Genomic DNA, 14,338 nt, shown 5'->3' on the forward strand with positions numbered 1-14,338 from the left:
AAAAAAAAAAAAAAAAAAAAAAAAAGAGAGAGAGAGAGAGAGAGTAGTTATATCTCATTGATTCTGTTGGGTAATTTGTAGCTTTCCAGAAATCAGTCCATTTCATCTGTATCTTCTATCCTGTGGCAGTAAAAATTCTCAAAGTAGCAAATATAATCTTCTGAATTATCACTGGTTCTGTGAAAATTATGCCCATTTTATTCTTTATTGCTTGTATTTGAATTTTTTCTCTCCTGTTTTTGATGAGTTTAGATAGAGGCTTATCAATTTTATATAATCTTTCAAAGAAACAGCATTTGTATTGTTAATTCTTTGAAATGTTTTCTTTGTCTCAATTGAATTAATTTCTGCTCTAATCTTTATGATTTCTTCCTGTCTTTAGGCTCTGCGTTTCCTTTGCTCTTCCTTTTCTTGTTGTTGAAGATGCAGCATTAGGGTATTTATTTGTTCACCTTCTGTTTTCCTAATGTGTGAGTTCACAGCTATGAATTTCCCTCTGAGAACTGCTTTCATGGTGTCCCATAAATTCCGAAAAACTGTGCTTGAATTTTCATTGAACTCTACATACTGTTGAATGTCTTGTTTAATTTCACCTGTGATGGATTGGTTTCTGATTAGGGTGTTGTTTAATTTCCCTGTCTTTTGGAGGATTTTCTGCTTTCTTTTGTCATTTATTTCTAGTTTCATTGCACTGTGGTCAGATAATATGCATGGGATAATTTCTGTTTTCTTGCATATACTTAAGCAGACCAGTATGTGGTCTACTTTAGAAAATGATTCATGTGCAGCTGAGAAAAGCATATATTCAGCTGTGCTTGGGTGAAACACTCTCTATATGTCCACTAAGCCCATTTGTTTCAAGTTATGAGTTAAAAGTGTTTCCTGTATACAGCAAATTGTTGGATTTTGTTTCCCAATTCACTGTGCTAGACTATTTTTCTTAAATGGTGAATTCAGTCCATTTACATTGATGGTTATAATTGAGATGTATTAACTTACGATTGGCATGCTATTTATCTGCTGTTGTTACTCCTTTTTCTCCTGTGTTTAATAGTTTGTCCTACTTACTTGGTTGCTTCTGTTCTCATTCATGGAGTTCTGTTCATTTTGGTCTCTCTCTAGAACAGTTTTCAGGAGCCTGTGTAGGGTTGGCTTTGTCATCATGAAATTCTTATTTGTTCTTTGTCATGGAAGTATTTCACTTCTCCATCAAACTTGAAAGAGTTTTGCAGGGTATAGTAGTCTGGGCTGGAATTTGTTTTCATAGAGGACTTGAAGTATTCTGCTCCATACTCTTCTTGCCTTCATGGTTTGTGAAGAGAAGTTGGCCATAATTCTGATGGGTTTCCCTTTGAATGTGATCTGCTTCTTTTCTCTAGCTGCTTTCACTATATTATTATTGTTTTGGATGTCTGGGTTCTTGGCTATTATGTTTTGGTGTGTTTTTAATTGGGTTGAAGTTACTTGGAAATCTCTATGCCTTAGTTACCTCAATGTCAGATTGCTTCCTCATATTTGGCAAGTTTTCTGCTATTACTTCTGCCCATTTTTTAATGTCATTTATATTGACTCCTTCTTTCTCACTGATACCTATTAGTCTCACATTGTTCTTCTTTGCATCATCTTGAAAGTGATGGTTTCTTTTTTCCTGTATCTTAGTTTTTGTTTGTTTGTTTGTTTTTGTTTTGTTTTGTTTTGTTTTGGTAGAGCCAGGCATGGAACTCAGACCCTTAGGCTTACCAGGGAAGCACTTTTCTACTGAGTCATCTCTCCGGCCCCCTCTTAGTTGTTTCTAAGAGATCTTTTCTTACTTTTTTACTAGCTGCACCAATGTCTTCAAGAACTGAAACTCTGTCTTCACTTTCACCCAAACAGCTTTACAAGCTTGTGATTGAGATTTTATGTTCCTCTATATATCTTTGACTCTGTTTCATGCCATCTATTTCCTTTCTGTACTGCTCATTCAAGAAATCCGCCATATTTCTAATCTCGTCTATCTTTTATCAATGTCTTCTTTAGAACCAGTTATTAATTCTTTTCCTGCAGAATTTTTTTCATATTCGGTTTCCTCCATAAGTTCCTATATTTGATTTTTTACTTCAAATGTTATGAGTTCAGAGATGTCTTTTTTATTTCAGAAAATAATTCCTCCCTGAGTTCCTCTATACCTTTCGGCTGTTGCTTATTTACTTTTGACTCTATTAATTAATAAATTTCAGCTGAACTAGCATTCTCTGCACTTGTTCTGGGTGGGCATTTGGATCCTGCATGTTTCTGCATTTGACTCTTTACTTCAGATGGTATTAATTCAGGGATTTCTCTTTTCATTTCCAATCTGAGTTCCTCTATACCTTTCTGCAATTGTTTGTTTATTTCAGAAGCTCTTGATTCATTGATTTCAGCTCTGAGATTCACAATTTGTTCTGTGCTAGTGTGCTCTACACTTGTTATAAGTAGGCTTGGGGTCTGAGATTGTATTTTGCTCCTTCTCGTTGTCATTTTGTATAGCACTGTCTTCTGACCTCCATGTAGAGCTTTGGTGCAGTTATAAACTTGGCAACTACTGAAATTCAGGTGCAGATCTACAAAGTTTGAATTTATCTAGTTATTCCTGGCTTGGGTCTGGCTTCTGTGCTCAGCTTCTTCCTGCTGCAACCCTTGGAAGTTAACCTGTTCTGCCCCTCTGGCAAGATGTTCTGCTCCTTGACTACCTGGGTGGTTCTCTCTCCTACTCTGTCTACAGGAACTGCAGCTGCAGAGTTTCACCCCAGACCTGTATGCCAGGCCTGAGCTGAGTCTGTAGGGGACAAGAGGGAGTATGGGAGAGGGGAAGCTCTCCCACACACTCACTGGGCCTGAGTTAGCACTGGATCTGGGAAATTTAGAATGAGACAGAAGTTCTCACTCACTCCCTGCTCATGGGCTGGAGCTGCAGAGTGTTGGGGCAGTCCCAATGGCATGGAAGAGGGTCTCACTCATGCCACCCCTGGGTTTGGACCAGACAGGTTCCTGTGGGCAAAGGGTCATAATTAGGTTTTTAAATCTCTTTGTAAAAATATGTATTTTTTATTCATATTCTTTAAGTATTTTTCATTGTTCAAATTTTTATCTCCACATTGGTTAGGGACTTAAAAAGGTGAACATATCAATACTTGACAAAAATACCTGTTCCATGTTATGCCTTAGATGTTTGATATTGAGTCAGGTACTGAAGCAAAACCCGACTGCATAAGATTTAGGGTAATAATAAGCTTCCCTTCTGTAAGGTTAACAACTTAAGTTTGGGGACCAAAAATTAGAGAAATAGAAGGGCTGCAAGAACAGCCAATAAATTGACAATAACCTTTCAAGGTCAGTGAAGAGTCAAGACATAGGAGAACCTATACTGTAACATCATGTAACTCAGTTATGTCCCAAATTTTCTGATAAAGGAGATTATGGGGCAAGAGAGGAAAGTGATCAATGATGTAGAGTGTGCCTAAGGAGAGTCACATGGAGAGAAAACATTTTCTCAGGCGTTCATGGAGAGCACATTGGTCAAGCAATGGCTGTGACTCATTCACATGACTGACACTGACAAAGGATTTGAAAACTGTGGTACAGGGTTACAGGATAAATCCTGAGGATCCTTGACTGACCTTATCAGATACAAAAGTTACATTTCTTGTTATACTCATCTTGCTTTATCTTGGTCTTAATCATCCAGCAGAAAAGTATAAAAATGAGATATATGATGTAAAGCCATACTAATATTCTGAGCTGTGAAAGGCTTAATTGAACAACTTCTGTGGATAACCCACTACTATTTTGGACTGCTGGAATGTGTTAGATTGTTTTGCTGAATTCATGCACCTATAGTATTTAGATGACAATGGAATACCCATCTCTGACAAGACTAAACTAAAAAATGCGATACAAAGAAAGAACTATTTTGTGTCTGTACATACAGAATAGTTTGGATAGATATACTTTCACTTAATTCAATGAGAAGAAAGATTTGTACTAATAATGTTTGGACAGGATATTCTGTCTGCATCTTGTACTACTGATAACCACTAAGAAGATAACAATGTACAATGTATTAATTATTGAAATTGTCCTATTAATCAATTTTGAAACTGTCACTTTAATATTTGTTTCTCAATAAAAAAATAAAACAAAGTACAACACTCATTGATGATAAAAGACTTTAGAGAAAATTCGAATAGATGGCCTATATCTCAATCTGACAAAAGCCATCTGTTACAAACAAAGAGCCAACATCATAATAAATGGAGAAACTCTGAATACTTTTACTCTAAAATCAGGTACAAAACAAACATGTACACTATCATCACTCCTAATCAGTGCAGTTTTGGCAAAATTAGCTATAGTCATTACACAAAAGAGAGCAATAAAAGAAATGAGTAGGCAAAGAAAGTTAAAGTTTCATTTTTCGCAGAAGATATGACACTATATATGGAAAACCCAAAACATTCCACTAAGAAGCTCTTAAATTATTAAACAACTTCAGTTGCATAGCAACATATACATTAAACACCAGAAATCAATGACATTCCTCCTTCACAGAAAACAAAATCACTAAAAGAGAAATTAGAGAAGCAAATACTCTTCATATTACCATTGAAAACATGTCTCTCACGACCCCTCCAAAGTCTCGGGACCCCTCCAAACCCAGAACAAGCCCAGGCCCAGCGAGTATGTGGGAGAGGTTCTGTTCTCCCCTGAACCTGCTGGACCCCTTCAAACCCAGGCCAGGCCCAGGCTGTGAGTGGGAACTTCCACCCCGCTCTCTGGACCCCTCCAGAGCAATCACAAGCCCAGGCCCAGTAAGTGCATGGGAGAACTTCCACACTCAACTTTGCCTGCTGGATCCCTCTGGACCCAGCCCTGGCACACTTGTGAGTCCTTCTGTCCTGCTCTCTGGACCCCTCCAGACCCAGGCCTGGTCTGACATACAGGAATGCATTGAAATGCTTCAGCTAAAGTCCCTGCAGAGAGGCTAAGGGCCAGAAGCTCACAGCTAATTCAGGAGCACAACTTCTGGATAAAAAACCAACTAAGATGCAGGAAAAAATAATGCATCACCTTCATGATCATGCAAAAATGAACAACATGAGACTAATAGGCATCAGTGAGAAAGAACAACTCAATATAAATGATATAAAAAGAACATAGGCAGAAATTATACCAGAAAACTTCCAAAAAATCGGGAAACAATCTGATATTCAGTAACCAAAGCATACAGAACTCTAAATAACATCAATCCAATTAAAAACTCAATGAGGCATATAATAGTGAAGATCCCAAAAATCCAGCACAAAAACAATATACTGAAAACAGCTAGAGAAAAGACATGGATCACCTTTAAAGGAAAACCCATCACAATAGCAGCAGACTTCTCTTTTTCTTGAAGTCAAGAAGAGCATGGAGGAGAGCACATCAAGTCCTCTATGAAAATGAATTCCAGGCCAAACTACTATACACTGCAAAACTCTCTTTCAAGTTTGAAGGACAAGTGAAATACTTCCATGACAAACAACCACTAAAGAATTTCATGAGGAAAAAGCCAACCCTACATAGACTACTAAAAGATGTTCTTGACAGGGACAAAAAATTATCAGCATTCCATGAACAAGAACCGAAGGAATGCAGTAGTTAGGGTAAACAATCAAACACAGAAGAAAAAGCAGTAAACAAAAAAAGGTAACTAACATGTCAATCATAAGTAAATATATCGCAATTATAACCATCAATGTAAATGGACTCATTTCACCAATTAAAACAAATAGACTGACATAGTGGATTATGAAAGAAAAATCCAACAATATGCTGTATACAGGAAACACGCTTAAATCATAAAGAAATTCATAAGCTGAAAGTCAAAGGATGGAAAGCAATACTGCATGCCCCAGCAACTCAGAAAAAAAGCAGGGGTAGCAATCCTGTTCTCAGAGAGTCTCAACTTAAAACCATGATTGACCAAACAAAATAAAGAAGGCCACTATATACTTGTTAGGGGAAAAATTCAAGAGGAAGAGGTAACACTTCTAAATATGTATGCACCAAATACCAAGCATCCAACAGTACAAGACAAATCTTAATGAACATGAAAAATCCAATATCCAAGACCACAATCTTAACAAGAGACCACCACATCACTTTATCTCAAAAAGATAGGTCAAGCGGAAAAAAAAAATTTACCGAGTGACTCAGAAATCTGTTAATTTTGAATGCGGCCCAGAACAGGAAAAATCCCTGCACAAGGTCTAAGCTGCTGTTCAGGCTGCTCAGATCCAATGGTACTTGAAGTGTCAGTGGTAGATAAGAATGCTGTTTGGAGTCTCTGACAGGTCCCCATAGGTGAATTGCAGTGAGGCCTTTATGGCCTGGATATTATCTGATCCATCAAGTCATAAGGTTGGATGTGCACAGCAACAGTCTATCATTAAATGGAAGTGGCCTATTTGTGACAGAGGCAGGGCAAGTCCAGAGGGGACAAGTAAATTACGTGAGGAAGTTGCCCAGATACCTATGGCTTCTATGCCTGCTATATTGCCTTCTGTTTCCCAGCATGCACCTACAGCATTGTGGTGTGTGCCATAGAATCAACTGTCAGAGGACAAGAAGATCAGAACAAGGTTTACAGATGGCTCTACACACTATGCATGCACCACCCTCAAGTGGACAGCTGCAGTATTACAGCCTCTTTCTGGGATGTCACTAAAGAACAGTGGTGAAGAGAAATCATAACAGTGGGCAAAACTTCAGGCAGTGCACTTGGTAGTTCATTTTTCCTGGAGAAAGAAATGACCAGATGTGTGACTATATACTGACTCATGGGCCATAGCCAACAGTTTGGCCAGATGGTCAGGAACTTGGAAGGAGCATGATTGGAAAATTGGTGACAAAGATATTTGGGGAAGAGGTATGTGGATAGACCTCTCCATATGGGCAAAGGATATAAAAAATATTTTTCCCATGTGAACGCTCATCGAAAGACAACATCAGCAGAAGAGGACTTTAATAATCAAGTGGATAAAATGACAGTCGGTGGATAGAAGCCAACCTCTTTCTTCAGCTATACCTGTCATTGTTCAGTGGCCCCATGAACAGAGTGGCCATGGTGGCAGAGATGTAGGCTATACATGGGCTCAGCAACATGGACTCCCATTCACTAAGGCTGATCTGGCTGCAGCCACTGCTGAATGCCCAATATGACAAGTACAGAGGCCAACACTGATATAGCACCATTCCTCAGGGTAATGCAACCTGGTGGCAGGTTGATTGTACTGGACTACTTTCATCATGGAAGGGACTGCACTTTGCCCTCACTGGCATAGACACATATTCTAGATATAGATTTGCCTTTGTTGCATGTAATACTTCTGCCAAAACTACCAACTGTGAACTTACAGAATGCCTTATCCACCACCATGGAATTCCACCCAGTACTGTTTCTGACCGAGGAACACATTTTACAGCCAAAAAAGTAAATCAATGGGCTCATGCTCATGGAATTCACTGGTCTTACCATGTACCTCACCACCCAGAAAAAGCTGGATTAACAGAAAAGTGGAATGGTCTTTGGAAGGCACAGTTACAGCACCAACGAGGTGGCAATAGTTTGCAGGGCTGGGGTAAGGTACCTCTAGAGGATGTATATGCTTTGAGTAAGTACCCTCTGTATGGTACAGTGTCTCCCATAGCCAGGATTCATAGGTCCAGAATAAAGGGGTGGGAGTAGGGATGGTACCGCTCATCATTACCCCTAGTGACCCACTAGAAAAATTTTTTACCTCTCCCCACAACCTTATGTTCTGCTGGACTAGAAGTCCTAGTCACAGAATGTGGAAGGCATGTACCAGGAAACACAATAATGATACCATTGAACTGGAAGCTCAGATTTCCCCCTGGTCACTTTGGTCTCCTCATGCATCTGAGGAAACAAGCTAAAAAAGGAATAATGATGTTGTCAGGGGTAATTGACCCAGACTATCAAGGGGAAACTGGATTACTACCTCACAATGGAGGAAAGGAAGAATATACCTGGGGTGCAGGAGATCCCTTGGGATGCCTCCTAGTATTGCCATGCCCTGTTATTAAGGTGAATAGGAAGCTAAAACAACCTAATACAGGCACAATGACAAATGGTCCAGAGCCTTCAGAAATGTATGTATGGATCACTCCACCAGGGAAAGAACCAAGACCTGCTGAGGTACTTGATGAGGGCCAAGGGAATACAGAATGGGTAGTGGAAGAAGGTAGTTCTGAATACCAGCTACAACCCCATGATCAGCTACAGAAAAAGGATTATAATTGTACTATTTTACCCCTATATATAGTTGTGTTATAATATGGATAAATCTAGTGCCAGTTCTTAAGGATTATTAAATCTATGTTAATGTTGAAACATAAGCATCAAGCAAAAAACTTACCTTCTATTTAAGTAAGTGTATTCGTGTGTTTCTGTTTGTACTCAGGATAGTATAGCTACAATAATGTTCGCATAATTATATGTATCTCTCTGTATCTGGAGACTGTTTTAAAGAAATATTTCTAGTTGCCAAGTTGACAAGGGGTAGATTGTATTGGTTAATACATTGTGTCAATTTGGCGAGATCCCCTGGCAGTTGATACATTGTGGCAATTTGGCTGCATCACCTGGCAGCTCCACCCTCTGGGCTGTGAGGGCCCCACCCCAGAGTAAGAAGTTGGCATTCCACTTCCTTGGACAAACTTCAGTCTTTGCAGTCAGTTTGGACTTTATCTCCTGGCTTCCAGAACAGACTCTTCAGCCTCCAGATTGGATCCTTCAGCTTTCCATCACAGATTCTTCAGTCTTCTTTTGCAGACCTAATGGCCAACCGTTAGAGACCATTAGAGATGAAACACTACAATGAGTATAAAACCTTGGGACTGAATCCTTCAGTCTGTGGTGTTCCAACACTCTCGGATCACTTTTTCATCTGAGTCTGTGACTGGCACATGTTGCGTTATACCTGTTCCTTGTATTATATCTGTTCCTCTAGTAAAACCCTAACTAATACATGTACCTATGTCTCAGGGAACAGTGAAGGCTTAACCTTGGGGACAACATCTCATCCTTAATGATTCCCTTTCTGGGGCTTTTCCTATACTCTGCTTCCTGGCCAGCAAAAAAAATACCCTTCAGCCATATTTCTGCCTGTATTCAACCTACTGTAGACTAAACCCTTAGAGACCCTGAGTCAAAATAAATCTCTCCTTAAGTCTGTGGAGATCACTTTTTTTGTCTTATCAATGAGCAACCTGACCAGTATACTATCCAATAAATTCTTCCTAAAAGTCCAATATAACAAGTTTGAAAGCTTGCCAAATTTTAAACATATGGAATTTCTTAGACAATATTGGGTTCAGAGAGAGCACACACTTTCCTCCATACCTCATCTAATGTATTTTGTCATTTGAAGCCCTTCCAATATCCCTATAAAAATACAACTGATAAATATGAATAAGTGTTTCTCTGAGTTCTATGCACTACATGAGCAATGTAATCACCCCTACAAGGGCTTACAGGTCTGTTTTCAGAAGCACCAGTGTTTATAGTTTGCCTTTGAGACATGAGGGGGATGTCTTGGGACATATACTTCACCCCCAGGGACTTTGAAACTGCTTCCCAGTAGACATGCCAGAACTGCTTTGAGTTAGAGGACATGGAGCTGGTGTCTGCTACAGAATTAACTGCTTTTCAATTGTAAGAAGTCTCCACACATTTTGGAATTTTAGACATGATCTGTGTAATGGGAGAACAATGAAGAAACTGATTTTGAGAAGTTTGCCCCTCTGGGTCATAAGTGTTTCTGTGCACATGGGCTTAATGTAATTATCTCTGGATCACCCTGTCATCACACCTGCTCCCTATCATATTATGAAGTTTTGCATTGGTCATGACTACTTGGAACTGTAGGACAACTTGCTGAGAGGGGATCATCTACTCTTCTGTTCAGAAGAAGGAGCTTCAAAAAGATCAGGAGCCTATCCAGAGCCTTTAGACCACAAAACAGGAGGGCATTCTCTAGTATGTAAACCATAGTTTTGTACTATGGATCTTTTGAGAACCCTGAGCAAGTGAGGATTGACTCCTTGTCTAGAAAGTAAAGGATATGGGAAGCCATAAGCCCTTTCTCATGCCCACACTCAGCAGAAAGAATCACAGATGTGGGTGAATAGATTATTGATATTCAACCCTAAATTGCCAGCTCTTAGACAGACACTCCCTTAAACTATGACCATGCCTATGTGCAGACCGGAGCAAAATCTTAAGGACACAAATGAGACAGATAAAAACCAAAGGCCAAAGTAGAAGTGAAAGTTGCTCTGTCCAAGAAAACTTCTCAAAGGAACCTCCCCCTTATCATTGTTCATTTTTCAATTTGGGGGGTTTGGGTGTTAATACATCTAGATAATTCCTACTAAATTGGATTTAAAGGAATGAAGCTATTTAGCACCTCTCTGGAAATATTTGCATTTTCCTTGATAGGTGGTTAGATAATTTCAGAAAATCACTCTTGTTAGTGAACAAATAATGTATAAGAAAGAGACAAGCTGAGTCTTTAAACAATAGATGAAACCTACAGCTCAAAGTAGCCAGATGATTAAGCCTAAAAGCAAAAGTACCATTACTGACAGTAAGGGAGAACAGAAAAGGGACCAGAGCCAAAAGTTATCCAACTTTGTTTGAATACCTCTTTCAAAATAGGTATGGACCATGGAAGAAAAACATATTTAGGGTCAGTAAACATAGTCATTCTCACCAGGCATGGTGACACCCACCTAGAATCCAAGCACATGGGAGCCTAGAAAGGAGGATTGTCATGAGTTTAGGGCCAGCCTGAGTTAAATAGCAAGAACTCATGTCAAAAACAATAGTCACCCTCATCACTACTTAGCCTTTTTCTAACCTATGAACTCTACCTTCTATTGCAAGGTGCCTGGTTAGTTTCTGCTTCAAGTGGCAGGCAATCATATGTGAAAATACTTCCCTTATAATCTGTCAATTTTACTTACTTTGTGGTGAGGCTGACACAAATTACTCCATTTTACTTATGTTCATTCTGTCTGTGTACAATTTTTTCTGAAAACAATTTTTATCAAGTACCACTTGGTTTGTTATGGATTCCTTTACTGTCAGTGCGGAAGCTGGATTCTAGCACTGAAGAACTAGTGATTGTAAGGAGGCACTGATGCTAGAAATTTATCACACTATAGGGGCAAGACAAGGCCTGTCCCAGAACAAAGAGCTCCTGAGTCAAGCCATATGAACAACCTGTTTTAGTCCAGAGAACATCAACCTCCAAGACAATCCATGCAATTGTTGCTAGGCAAAAAGGATGTCATGTGATACCAAACTACCAAATGAATACATGAATACACTTTGGTGGTTGAGCAGTTCTTTTCCTCCCATATGGAGACAGAGATTCACCTGACCTCAGCTTTCTGTCTCATTTTTATTTCTCCATCCTTTCGTCCTCTTTCCCCTGGGAGTTTCAAGGGCTGTACAAGCCATGGCAATGATGCTTGCTTTTTGGTTCTTCATGTTATTACATGAAAGAATTCAAATGGGAATTTGTAAAGAATACAGACAGATGTTTATACAAAGTGATAGATCTTCAGAACAGAGAGATAATTCACTTTCAAGAGCAAGAGGCACCAAGTGGTATGATGGCAGTTGTACCAAATTAAGTCTCAGGTTATACTTAAAAAATTCAATAGATCTTTGATGAATACCATATTTATCCTCTTAGGTCAGTGTTTTTAGGCAAGGCAACTGGGCTGCTCTGACTAAATTTGGAGGGGAGAATTTCCCTACTCACTCCCAGATAAAAAAAAATGTCGCTGCTCAGATTGTTCTGAGAGCTGAGGTTTATTCCCAAGCCCTAAAGAATATCTAGATATATTAAATGGCCTGGACATTTATCAGCATGTATGACTTAAGTTTGAAACCATATCTTGGACTAAAGTTTTTTTTTTAATTTTAAAGAGACTAAAAAAATAGATATTAAAAAATACAGAATTTCTAAAGAATAAGATGACACTATTCAACAGTGGTTATTATATTGCATATTGCTGTCTTCATTGAAACTAAGCCCTTGAATGTTATCTTCATCTTGATTGAGAAGAAGAAAAAGAAAAAAAAAATGTCTTCTTTCTTTTTATGCAGCTCTCAGCCTCATTTATCTGGGCCTACTGTTGTCTAACTTTCTTAAAAACATTTTTCCCCAGGAATTGAGACTCTAAAATAATTTAGGGGGGCTGGGAAGATAGCTCAGTTGAATTAGCACTTCTCTGGCAAGTGCAAGGGCCTGAGTTCAATCCCAAGCTCTGCAAAACAAAGCAAACAAACAAAAAAGTATAAATAAAATAATTTAGGGGATGGCAGATAGATCAGTGGATTAAAGCACCTACTTAGGGAGACACAGGGTCCAGGGCTTTGATTCCTGTCCTGTCATGCTGGCCCCATCCCAGGGGCACATTGAGATGGTGACCGAGACTGGGTGTGGTGGCACGCACCTGTAATCCCAGTGCTTGGGAGGCTGAAAACAGGAGAATCACTATGAGTCTGCTCTGTGAAAAGAGACCCTGTAGACCCTGTACTAAATACAAAAAATAATAATGAATAAATAAATAATAAAAATAATTTAAGGCATTGGGTGCCATGCTATTCCAGCAGGCACGGGGAAAGAAGTGAGGGTCTTCACTCTTTTTGACTTTCAAGCCTGGAGTGTCATCCAACAGGTCCTAAATAACTGGATCAGGAAGACACAACCTGGAAACAAATAGAATGTAACTAAAAAAAATAAAGTTCGGGTATGGTTTATTACACAAGCATTCTAAGAACAAAAATTGTAAATATAATGAACTTTTTCCATCAAGTTGAACTAGAGATCCAACTCCATATCATTTCCCTAAAGCTAAGATTGGGATCTGACATGATATTAACTTCTTGATTTGAATCCTGCAAAGTGGAAGAGATACGCTGCCATTAGCAGCCCAAATATTTGATAGTACTGTACCAGGCATAATAGAGATGGATGGGCAGTTCTCAGTAAAAAGGAGCCATTGGACCAAGAAATCCTATAATGGGGATGAACCATATATAATGAAAATATTTGAAAATATCTACTCTCATATTGACAATTATTGTTTCTGACCACAGGAAGCAATGAACATTTTGAAAGAGAGCCTTAGCATATCCCTAAAGGAAGGCATTAGTTCTATTATTTGAAATATTTCCTTATGTTCTAAAGTAAAATTAATGTGACATTCAGAGAGATTTCAATGAGTGGTTATATATAATATAGACACTTCTTAGAGTGGCAAATTAGAGACAAAAGTTCATCGTAAGCAAAAACTAAAACAGTTAAACAAGGGAAATGGGTGGCAATTGAACTCCTGTAAACAGATTTTTGGGGCCCTAGTAGACACCAGCACCTGAGCCCATATTCCCTGGAGGCAAAAACAAATAAAAGTGTAATTATAGTAAAGTTTCAATTGAGACAGAAGCCCTTTATTGGAAGGTAGAGTGAGAAGAGTGTGGTAATTAGTTGAAATACGATTTAATAGATATTTCAAATTTCCCAATGGTTAACTCTTCCATTATACTAGAGTCTCTTCAGGGACTTCTATTTTCCAAGATTTTATTTGAGAATGATGGATCCAGCTGCAAAATCCTGGAGCCTTGGTAACCATTTGAGAATAGAGAAATACTGAAAGAGGGTTTTCTAAAGAGGAGCTAATTGATGACCTTTTGGGTTCTCCCCATATGAATTTTTAATGGGAAGCAATGTTTGAGGTTGATAGCCCTTTGAGGCCCTTGGAATATCTGTGATAATACCTTTAAACTACATTATTATATTTCAATCGGAAAATATTTATTATGGATGTATAGTGACCTAAGGATTGAGATTCTACATCTAGTAGGAGGTTGGTATATAAGAAAAATCAACCAAATAGAATTTCAAATAGGATAATTCCCAAAGCATCATTAGGACCTATATGCACTCTTAACAGTGTTATTGATCGTTATCTTCCATTAAAGATAGGTTTGTCTGATATAATATTTTTTATTTCTTCTCTCTACCTTTCCTGAGGACTAAGGCCTCCAAGAAAATGTACAGAGTATTCTCAGGGTTTTATACAATAGAGTAGTCAAATGAGAAGTGAAAGATAGGCCTTTAAAGTCTCTTTGAAGTGACTGTGGAAATTCCTATATGGGGATAATTTTTTTTTCTATATATTTTTTTTATTTTTTTTATTTTGACATCAGTTATTTTTATTTTAAAGAAAAAATAAAAAC

The sequence above is a fragment of the Octodon degus genome, unplaced genomic scaffold, assembly GCF_000260255.1.
Source record: "Octodon degus isolate 3935 unplaced genomic scaffold, OctDeg1.0 scaffold00257, whole genome shotgun sequence".
Classification (NCBI taxonomy): Eukaryota; Metazoa; Chordata; class Mammalia; order Rodentia; family Octodontidae; genus Octodon; species Octodon degus.